The sequence below is a fragment of the Pristiophorus japonicus genome, chromosome 8, assembly GCF_044704955.1.
Source record: "Pristiophorus japonicus isolate sPriJap1 chromosome 8, sPriJap1.hap1, whole genome shotgun sequence".
Lineage (NCBI taxonomy): Eukaryota > Metazoa > Chordata > Chondrichthyes > Pristiophoridae > Pristiophorus > Pristiophorus japonicus.
Genome location: NC_091984.1, coordinates 225,032,522 through 225,043,369, shown reverse-complemented (window position 1 = coordinate 225,043,369; position 10,848 = coordinate 225,032,522).

The window sequence follows — 10,848 nt, the reverse complement described above, 5'->3', positions numbered from 1 at the left end:
AATGGGCCCTAACTTAAAACTCACAACAGCATCCCTACTGCACGTGAGTGTTTTCATTTCATACACAAGCCTCAGTGAATGAGACAGAATTAAATGAGCTTCTGGCCGCACATCCGTGGCATAACTAAAACCGCCTACTTTCACCTCCGTAACATAGCCAGTCTCTGCCCCTGCCTCAGCTCATCTGCTTTTGAAGCCCTCATCCATGCCTTTGCTACCTCTAGACTTTACTATTCCAATGCACACCTAGCTGGCCTCCCACATTCTACCCTACGTCAACTTGCGGTTATTCAAAACTCGCACTAAGTTCTGCTCACCCATCACTCCCTGTGCTCGCTGACCTACATTGGCTCCTGATTAAGCAACGCCTCGATTTCAAAATTCTCATCCTTGTTTACAAATCCTTCCATAGCCTCGCCCCTCCCTATCTCTGTCATCTCCTCCAGCTCCATAACCCCCCGAGATGTCTGCACTCCTCTAATTCTGCCCTCTTGAGCATCCCTAATTATAATCGCTCAACTGTCGGTGACCGTACCTTCAGCTGCCTCGGCCCCAAGCTCTGGAACTCCCTCCCTAAACCTCTCCACCTCCCTCCCTTTCTTTCCTCCTTTTAAGATGCTCCTTAAAACCTATCTCTTTGACCAAGCTTTTGGTCATCTGCTGTAATTTCTTATGTGACTAGGTATCAAATTTATTTGTTTTGTCTTATAATACTCCTGTGAAGTTCCTTGGGACATTTTACTACGTTAAAGGTGCTATATAAATACAAGTTGACCATTTGATGCTGAGTTATAGGCACGTGCCATGGACGGACTGGGATGTGATTGTTCAGCCTTGTTTCACTTGGACTGGGTTGGATTTGACCCTCGGTGAAGTCTGGTCTCTCCTGTTAAAAGCATTGATGAATCTCTGCTTGCAATGTCTCCAACTCTCCTGCTGATGGCAACAAACACCTTCATGAGTGGGTTATGGCAGGAGGCCGCTTTGTAGCGACTGAACAAATCAAACCCTTAAATCCTGCTCTTTGAGAATTGTCCCAATTATGGTCCAATTAAGAGCATAAGAAATAGGAACATTTGGCCCCCTCGAGTCTGCTCCGCCATTCAATAAGATCGTGGCTGATCTAATCCTGGCCTCAGCTCCACTTCCCTGCCCGCTCCCCATAACCCTTGACTCCCTTATCGCTCAAAAATTTGTCTATCTCCACCTTAAGTATATTCAATGACCAGCCTCCACAGCTCTCTGGGGCAGAGAATTTCAAAGATTCACGACCCTCTGAGAGGGTCTTAGGGTTTTCTTAATAATGAGACACAATGATGGCAGGCTCCGTAATGTGCAAGGATGGAAGGTTTGTGCCTCTGAGCGGGTATTAGTATTAGGCAGTCCCTTGTATCGGGGATGACTTGCTTCCACACCAAAAAGGGATGAGTTCACAGGTGTTCCAATGAGGGACCAGATATTCCAGGTCCCGAGCTACATCTTGAAGGGTGGAAGATGCCTGTGCGTGGATTTTTTTAACATGTGGTGGCCATTGCACACCAGCCACCACACGGGCTTGACAGAGCTAGGTCTTGGTCCAGTGGCAAGGATTAACCAAGACAACTGGAGACCAGTTCTGCTGCACGGACCTAGTGCGCACACATATCGCAGTTTGGTGGGCTGGCCCGTGCTCTCGCCTCTCACCCGTCCCATTGCACACACCATGGCAACATTCATACAAACCATAAAGGAACTGATGGACTGCATGCACCACCTGTGAGCAAGTGGTTGGTTCGCTGTCTGCTGTTAAGCTGCCTGATTTTAGCCAGTTTATCTCCAGCAGTACGGATACAAAAGTTGAGAGGCCTTAAGCCTTGACTTGTGTTCAGGGTAAGTGCATGAAGAGACAGTTTTATTTTTTAATTCTTGGATGTGGGCATCACTGGCAAGGCCAGCATTTATTGCCCATCAAACAACTGAGTGGCTCGCTGTGCCATTTCAGAAGCAACCACATTGCTGAGGGTCTGGAGTCACATATAGAGGCCTACTGACCAGATAAGGATAGCAGATTTCCCTTCTCTCAAGGGCATTAGTGAACCATATGGGGTTTTCCAACAATCTGATAGTTCAATGTCACTATATACTGATTTTTTAATTCCATATTTATTTAATTAACTGAATTTAAATTCTCCAGCTGCTGTGGGGTGATTTGAACTCACGTCTCACAAATCATTAATCCCGGCTTCCAGATTACTAGTCCAACAACATTACCACTATGCTACCATGCCCTTTGACCAACATGCCCCTCCATCAAGCAAATAGAAACTGCTTAGCGTAGCGTAGCGTAGGTTGGAGACTTGTGTCTGATGTCGGGACTCTACTTGCTGGACATCTGACCACAAGGTAACCAACCGCAGTGATTTACTTCAAGTGTGTGGCGTTGCTTATCTCTGCTCACAATGTCTCCTGCTGATCGCAACCTACTCCTTCACCATCACTCCAAATGGCCCATTATAGCGACAGAATAAATCCAACTTTGTTTACAGAGGAATACTGGGGTTTTTGGTGATCTTTTAGGGGTTGAACTTCACAACTGTTTTCCCATGTGAATTGCAACCTTGCTCCTTCAGTTTTGTATGGAGCTGCCCACTAACTCTAGAATCTGGCTTCCACGCAGGACTGGGATCACCAAAGCATCAGGTACATAGTGATTACAGCATGGAAGCAAGCCATTCGGCCCAATCAATCCATGTTGGAGTTTATCCTCCAGATCACCACATGAGCGGTAATGCTAATTCCGTGCGCTCCGCTCTCTTTCCATATCCTTTTATTCCTCGTTCCTTAACAACCTCTCTGCTCCCCCTGTTTCTGTCCCCCCCCTCCCCCAGTCTCTCTCTCTCCCCAGTCTCTCTCTCCCCCTCCCCCAGTCTCTCTCCCAAATCTCTCTCTTCCCAGTCTCTCTCGCTCCCCCAGTCTCTCTCTCTCCCCAGTCTCTCTCGCTCCCCGAATCTCTCTCCCAAATCAATTTCTCTCCCGTCTCTCTCTCTCGCTCCCCCAGTCTCTCTCCCAAATCTCTCTCTCCCCAGTCTCTCTCACTCACCCAGTCCCTCTCCCAAATCTCTCTCTTCCCCCAGTCTCTCTCCCAAATCTCTCTCTTCCCCCAGCCTCTCTCCTCCAATCTCTCTCTCTCCCCCAGTCTCTCTCACTCACCCAGTCTCTCTCACAAATCTCTTTCTTCCCCCAGTCTCTCTCCCCCAATCTCTCTCTCTCCCCAGTTTCTCTCTCTCCCTAGTCTCTCTCCTCCAATCTCTCTCTCTCCCACAGTCTCTCTCACTCACCCAGTCTCTCTCCCAAATCTCTCTCCCCCAATCTCTCTCTCTCCCCAGTCACTCTCGCCCCAGTCTCTCTCTCCCCAGTTTCTCTCTCTCTCTCCTTCCCCCTCCCCAGTCAGTCTCTCTCGCTCCCCAGATAATCACTTTTAATCAGCAGCTCTGGTTAGTGCATTGTTCACCCTGTTAACTCAGAGAGACTTACTCAGAATTATAGAATGGGTACAGGACAGTCGGAGGCCATTCGGCTCATCGAGCCCGTGTTGGCTCTCTACAGGAGCATTGGTGACACTTGAGCAAAAGTGCTCGGTGTCACTTAGAAAACAAATCCAACCTTTTTAATAACATTTACAAATGCAAAAAAAGCTGGTCACACAAAGATTTTTCTAGAAAGCATAATTACACTTTTATTTTTATTCTATGAAATGTAACAGAACATTCATATTATGTACACAAACTCTTACTGGTGTATACAATACCATTCATTGCTTCCATGGATAATATATATATATATATATATATATATATATTCTACTTTTGTCACATTTTCACAGATTAAGGATGACACAAATTAACGGTTCCCACTCTCCATGCTGTTCAACTTTGTGGTTGGGATGTTTTACGGTTCCCAGAAGCGACCTTTGCCCCGAGCCTAACACTTTAGTTGTGCCCACTGTGGGTTCATATCACAAGTACAGCTTCACTTAAAAAGCGAGGGCGATTTATCTTACGTTAAACGGTTAAAACGAAGGGTAGGCCACAGAGGTAAACAACAGCGCACATTTAGTTATATTCTACTTCTGACGCAAAGGAGGCCCCAAGGTACTTCACAGATCGGTATCGGGAACGCTGGTGGCAATGCGGGAAGGCGGTTCAGAGATGAGTTTTTGCTGAGGTTTTTAAGAGGAGGAGACGAGGGGTGGGGAGAGAGGTTCAGTGAGAGGAGTTTCCAAAGGGCCCCACCCAGGTGGCTGAAGGCTTGGCGACCGACAGGGTGAAAGGGCAGGGTCAGAGGTCAGGGTCGGAGGAGTTACGGCCCAGAACCCGAATCATGCAGCTTCCGATTTCAGACAGAAAGTTAGCGCTGCAGGGTTCAAGATCACGTGCACTCTCCGCGTTCATTCTGCGCCGGGTGTGTGTGCCGCATGCCATACTGGTTAGGGCGCCCTGCAGTCGTTAGGCCGTTGCATTGGCCATTTTTTATTTATTTCAGGCCACTTGAGGAAATTGGTTCTCGGCTGACCACACAACACATCGCCAGTTTTCTCAGGCAGAAAGCGGTCAGACCAGAGGTCTTTAAAGGGGACCACTGGAGGCTGCCAGCAAACAAAGCAAGCAAGCATATTTTTTCCACTCACCTGGAAGTGGAGCCAGGAGGAGTTCTCCTCACGGCCCCACGTTACAATTGCCAGCCACTGTCGGCCACCTTCCCGGCAGCCCCCCCCCCACCCCCAACCTCCGCACTCCACGTGGGTCAGGTGGTGTCGTCCCCTCTGGCCAACTTCTGTCCGCCTCAGGATCAGCGACTACCTCGTGGGGCACGACTGATGACCCCCCACCCGGTCTAGTCCTGATGCCGCAAGAGGACGAATTTTGCCCGGTCATCGGTTTTGGCCCCCTGGTTTGTGGCTGAAGCGCTTAGGCATAGGGCTGGAGGAAGTTGGGAGGGGGTATGGCGAGGTGAGCCTGTGGAGGAAGTTAACTTTCAGATGGGGATGGGCAACCAATGTAGTCCGGTGAGGATAGGGGTGACAGGTGAGCGAGACTTAGTATTGGACAAGACACACGCAGCAGAGTTTTGGACAGGCTGGAGGAGGGGAGGCTAGAAGGGAGAGCATTGGGGTAGTCTGGAGATAACTAAGCTATAAGGGTTTCCGTGATGGGAGTATGGCTGAGGTACGGGGCAGAATGTGGCAGTGTTGACAAGGTTAACGAATACTGGACAGAATGTGAGGGCCTGACGCTCAGCTGAGGGCCGATTAGGATTCAGAAGTTGCAAACAGACTGAGACAGTGGCCAGGGAGGGTGCTGGAAGCTGTGGCAAGGTACTACAGATTGTGGTGAGGGCCGAAGATGACGGCTTTAGTCTTCCCAATGTTGAGCTGCAGAAGTTTAGATCGGCGCAAGACTAGATGTCAGGCAAGTAGTCTGGGAGCAGAGAGACGGTGGAGGGGTCAAGAGGGGTGGTGGAGAGGTAGAGCTGGGGTGTCATTGTCTGCAGATGCTGTTGCTGAAGGGCCAACATGTAGATGAGGAAGCGGAGGAAGCCAAGAATAGATCCTTGGGTGACTTTTAACTGGAAAGTGCGGGGGTAAGAGGAGGAGCCAATGCTGGAGATACTCTGTGTTCAGATAGGCTGAAAGGGAACCAATCGAGGGCAGACCCAAGGAGCTGAACAATGGAGTGGAGACATTGGAGGAGGATGGACTGCTCAGCCATGTTGAACGCTCAGAAAGGATGAGGAGGGTTAAAACACCACAGTCACACAGGAAGTCCTTAATGACTTTGATTAGGACCTTTATGGTGCTGTTGGAAGCATGGAGGTCAGCCTGGAGCAATTCAAACAGGGAGTTATAGGAGAGGAGAGTTGATCAGAGAGTTGCTTTAAGCGATTGAAGAATCTGGTCTGCAGGTCACATCTTCATACAGCTGTGGTTCTGTGCTCCATTACTCAATGGGAAGATAGGAATTGCTGGATGATGGAAGACCAAGGTCCATCTCCTTCACCTTCTACCATCCCGGTAGTCACATGATAATGGAGTTGTTGACTAATCATAGCCATCAATCTCTATCAACAATGGGCCCAGTCATGACACAAGGAAAACCCGTGGTGGAGAACTTTGGGAACCATAGGTCCAAAGTGACATGTTCCCCGCCCTAGCACGCTCCGCTCACCACACGTCATGTCTCAAAGGACTCATATACGCTATCCCAAAATGTGATTTTCTGAAAGAAGTCTATCTAATTTGGAGAGAGAGGAGAGGTACTCATAAAAACAGGATGTAGCCTCACCGATGCTTCAGTTAGTAAAAGCAATGTGAACAGACCTGCGTCATACAGACCAGGAGATACAGACTAGGTTTGACCCATGGTTTGTGGACTGGCACAGCAGTGGGGTTGCTACAATTGGCTGAAGTAACCCAGGACTATAGAGGGATAATCCAGACAAGAAAAATAATTTTTGGCAGTTAACAAAACGTGCAAGTTCTAAAACACATTCAGCACTTAAAAGGGGTCATTTGCACCGTTTCATTTCAGTGATGTAGCAAAAGAGTGGTAACGCGTGATTAGGTTCGCACAAACTCACTTTCAAAGTGAATTTGTGCAAACATAATAGGTCGTTGTATTGTATGCCCCTGTGAGTACGCTCACAGGTTTGTAGAGCTGTTGATCGCGGCCTTCCGCAAGAGGTGGGCGCCGGAGGGACTGGAGTGCACTTTAATAAGGGGGTACTTGATTTATAGGTTCACAAAATTAGTTGTAGAGCTGTTGCATTGTGAGTGGCTCAGCCAGTCACGTGATGTTCACAAGACTCAATAAAACCCCAGCCAGTTGGGTTCAGGGGATTCCCGATGAGGTATGCAGTTGTGAGCCTGGTGAATGAACTGGTAATGTGTAGTGTGATTGTTAAACCTTTGCTAATAAACCAACTAGTTCTTAATAGCAATGTGTTGCTATGAATTCTTAAGCAAAGAATTCATGAAGCAAATATATTACAGTTGTAGTTATATAACACCTTTAATGTAAAACAAACATGTCCCAAGGTAGAGCCCAGGTGGCTGAGGATAGAATAAAGGGAATAGGTTGGACAATAAATAGGCTGGAGTTGGAGGAATGATGTGTAAGTGGTTGGAGGAGGTTGCAGAGAGAGGGCAGGGAAAAGCTATGGAGGGATTTAAATCAAGAGCAAGGACGTTAATGCTTTGGCAGATGGGGGATATAGATTAGGGAGGATGAAGGTGATGGAGCAGGTCTTGCAGGGAAGGTTCTATGTGCCAGAGTTTTGAGCAAGTTGAATACTGGATGAAGATTGGCTCTAATGTCCCTTCCTCCCCCTAAGTGGCTGAAAACCCTACCAGCACTCGCTGTCTAGATTCACAGTGAAAATTACATCTGGGCGAAGTATTGGAGGACGAACAGAACCTGTGGAATCGTCGCCCAGGAAGAGTCAGTGAATTCAGGAAAGGCAAAGAGAAAAATAAAAAGAGGGAAATCAAAATTACAGTTTGGTAAGTTATCTGGCTTGGAACATTGGATTTTACTTAATTGCTTGATTATCTTTCGCACTCCCTCTACAGTGCAGAAGGAGGTCATTCGGCCCATCTTTGGTAGAGCTGTCCGATTAGTCCCACTCCCCCCGCTCTTCCCCCAGAGCCCTGCAATGTTTGTTCCCCTTCAAGTATTTTCCCAATTCCCTTTTGGAAACTGTCGAACTGTTCTTTCACCTTAACATGCCACTATACAGCAGTAGCAGGAAGTACACTCCCGGGTGTCTCTATTCTACATGCTCAGGGTTCAAATCTCCAACAGGAGCAGGGCTCTAATGCTGGACAAGTTCAAAATAAGGAACAAGGACATAAGTTAACTAGAGCTTTGTCATTCGAAAGGTCATAGGGGCGTGGAACAATGAAGAGGGTAGCATAAATCGGTAGAAGCGATGGAGGGATGTGCTGAGATAGAAGGAAGGTGAGCTTCAATCAAAATGGGATAAGCTTGTTGGGGTCGAATGATCGTTTGTTCCTGTTAATTCTAATATATTATTAACATCTTCAGGCCCACAAGCTAACTTCCTTCCCCCTCATGTCTGCAAGGAAGGCTATAGAGGAGAGAGGATAATTGTCACTGGTGGTTGCATTTGATACGATGGATGATTCAGTCTGTGGGGGGAGTCACTGCTTGCAGCCTCAGGGTTGGTGGGCTCTACAAGTTTATCAACAATGCTTGAATAGTTGGTAAAGGATCCATCCCTGAGCCAGGAAAAATAGGATGCGTTAGACCACCCCCCCGCCAGCCCCCCACCTCACCCCCCTCTACCTCACACCCGCCCACCTCACACCCCCCTCTACCTCACACCCCCTCTACCTCACATCCCCCCATCTCAACCCCCTCAACCTCACACCCCCCCCCACCTCACCCCCCCACCTCACACCCCCCTCTACCTCACACCCCCTCTACCTCACATCCCCCCATCTCAACCCCCTCAACCTCACACCCCCCCCCACCTCACCCCCCCACCTCACACCCCCCTCTACCTCACACCCCCTCTACCTCACACCCCCTCTACCTCACACCCCCCTCTACCTCACACACCCCCCGCCAGCCCCCCACCTCACCCCCCTCTACCTCACACCCCCCCACCTCACCCCCCCTACCTCACACCCCCCCACCTCACCCTCCTCTACCACACACCCCCCCACCTCACACCCCCCTCTACCTCACACCCCCCTCTACCTCACACCCCCCTCTACCTCACACATCCCCCGCCAGCCCCCCACCTCACCCCCCTCTACCTCACACCCGCCCACCTCACACCCCCCTCTACCTCACACCCCCTCTACCTCACATCCCCCCATCTCAACCCCCTCAACCTCACACCCCCCCCTACCTCACCCCCCCACCTCACACCCCCCTCTACCTCACACCCCCCTCTACCTCACACACCCCCCGCCAGCCCCCCACCTCACCCCCCTCTACCTCACACCCCCCACCTCACCCCCCTACCTCACACCCCCCCACCTCACCCCCCTCTACCTCACACCCCCCCCACCTCTCACCCCCCTCTACCTCACACCCCCTCTACCTCACACCCCCTCTACCTCACACCCCACTCTACCTCACACATCCCCCGCCAGCCCCCCACCTCACCCCCCTCTACCTCACATCCCCCCATCTCAACCCCCTCAACCTCACCCCCCCCACCTCACCCTCCCCACCTCACACCCCTCTACCTCACACCCCCCCACCTCACACCCCTCTACCTCACATCCCCCCATCTCAACCCCCTCAACCTCACCCCCCCCACCTCACCCCCCCCACCTCACACCCCTCTACCTCACACCCCCCCCACCTCACCCCCCCCCCACCTCACCCCCCCTCTACCTCACACCCCTCTCTACCTCACACCCCTCTACCTCACACCCCCCCCACCTCACCCCCCCTCTACCTCACCCCCCCTCTACCTCACACCCCCCTCTACCTCACACCCCTCTACCTCACACCCCCCCCACTTCACCCCCCCCATCTCACACCCCTCTACCTCACACCCCTCTACCACCCCTCTACCTCACACCCCTCAACCTCACACCCCCCCACCTCACACCCCTCTACCTCACACCCCCCCCACCTCACCCCCCTCTACCTCACAACCCCCCCACCTCACCCCCCCTCTACCTCACACCCCCCTCTACCTCACACCCCCCTCTACCTCACACCCCCCTCTACCTCACACCCCCCCACCTCACATCCCCCCACCTCACCCCCCTCTACCTCACACCCCCCCACCTCACACCCCCCCACCTCACCCCCCTCTACCTCACACCCCCCCCACCTCAACCCCCTCTACCTCACAACCCCCCCACCTCACCCCCCCCTTTACCTCACACCCCCCTCTACCTCACACCCCCCTCTACCTCATACCCCTCTACCTCACACCCCCCCCCACCTCACACCCCTCCCACCTCACACGCCTCTACCTCACACCCCCCCGCCTCACACCCCCCCACCTCACCCCCCTCTACCTCACATCCCCCCCCACCTCACACCCCCCCCACCTCACATCCCACCACCTCACACCCCCCCACCTCACATCCCACCACCTCACATCCCACCACCTCACCACCCCTCTACCTCACACTCCCCCATCTCACCCCCCCCTCTACCTGACACCCCCTCACCTCACCCCCCCCCACACCTCACCGCACCCCCCCCCCCCCCACCCCCGCCCCCCGACAACTCACTTCCAATTTACAGGTCATATGTGCCAGCCTATATACTGGGTTCTACAGTAACCGGGATACCATCTTGGCAATAAACAGCGATATGATACTCAGCACAATCAAGATAAGGGTTCCGGCCTCAACACTGAGTTCAACATCTTCAGATCGTAACTACTGCTCCCAATTTCTCGTGCAGCAGGTGCTGGGGATGGTTCGGAGGCTACACATAGAAACATAGAAACATAGAAAATAGGTGCAGGAGTAGGCCATTCGGCCCTTCGAGCCTGCACCACCATTCAATAAGATCATGGCTGATCATTCACCTCAATACCCCTTTCCTGCTTTCTCTCCATACCCCTTGATCTCTTTAGCTGTAAGGGCCATATCTAACTCCCTCTGGACACAGCTTTTGTTTCTTTATTAACCCATTACCACCCCCTTTTGCCTTGTGCCATCCCCCCTTTTGTCATTTAATCTCTCCTGACCCCCACCCTGTCACACACCTTCCCTTTTGTTCTTTCCTCCGCCCACCTCCCACCCCCCCCCATCCCTTCCCCCCCCCCCTCTCTGTATTTGCTTATAAATTGTTAAATCTCCAACCCCTT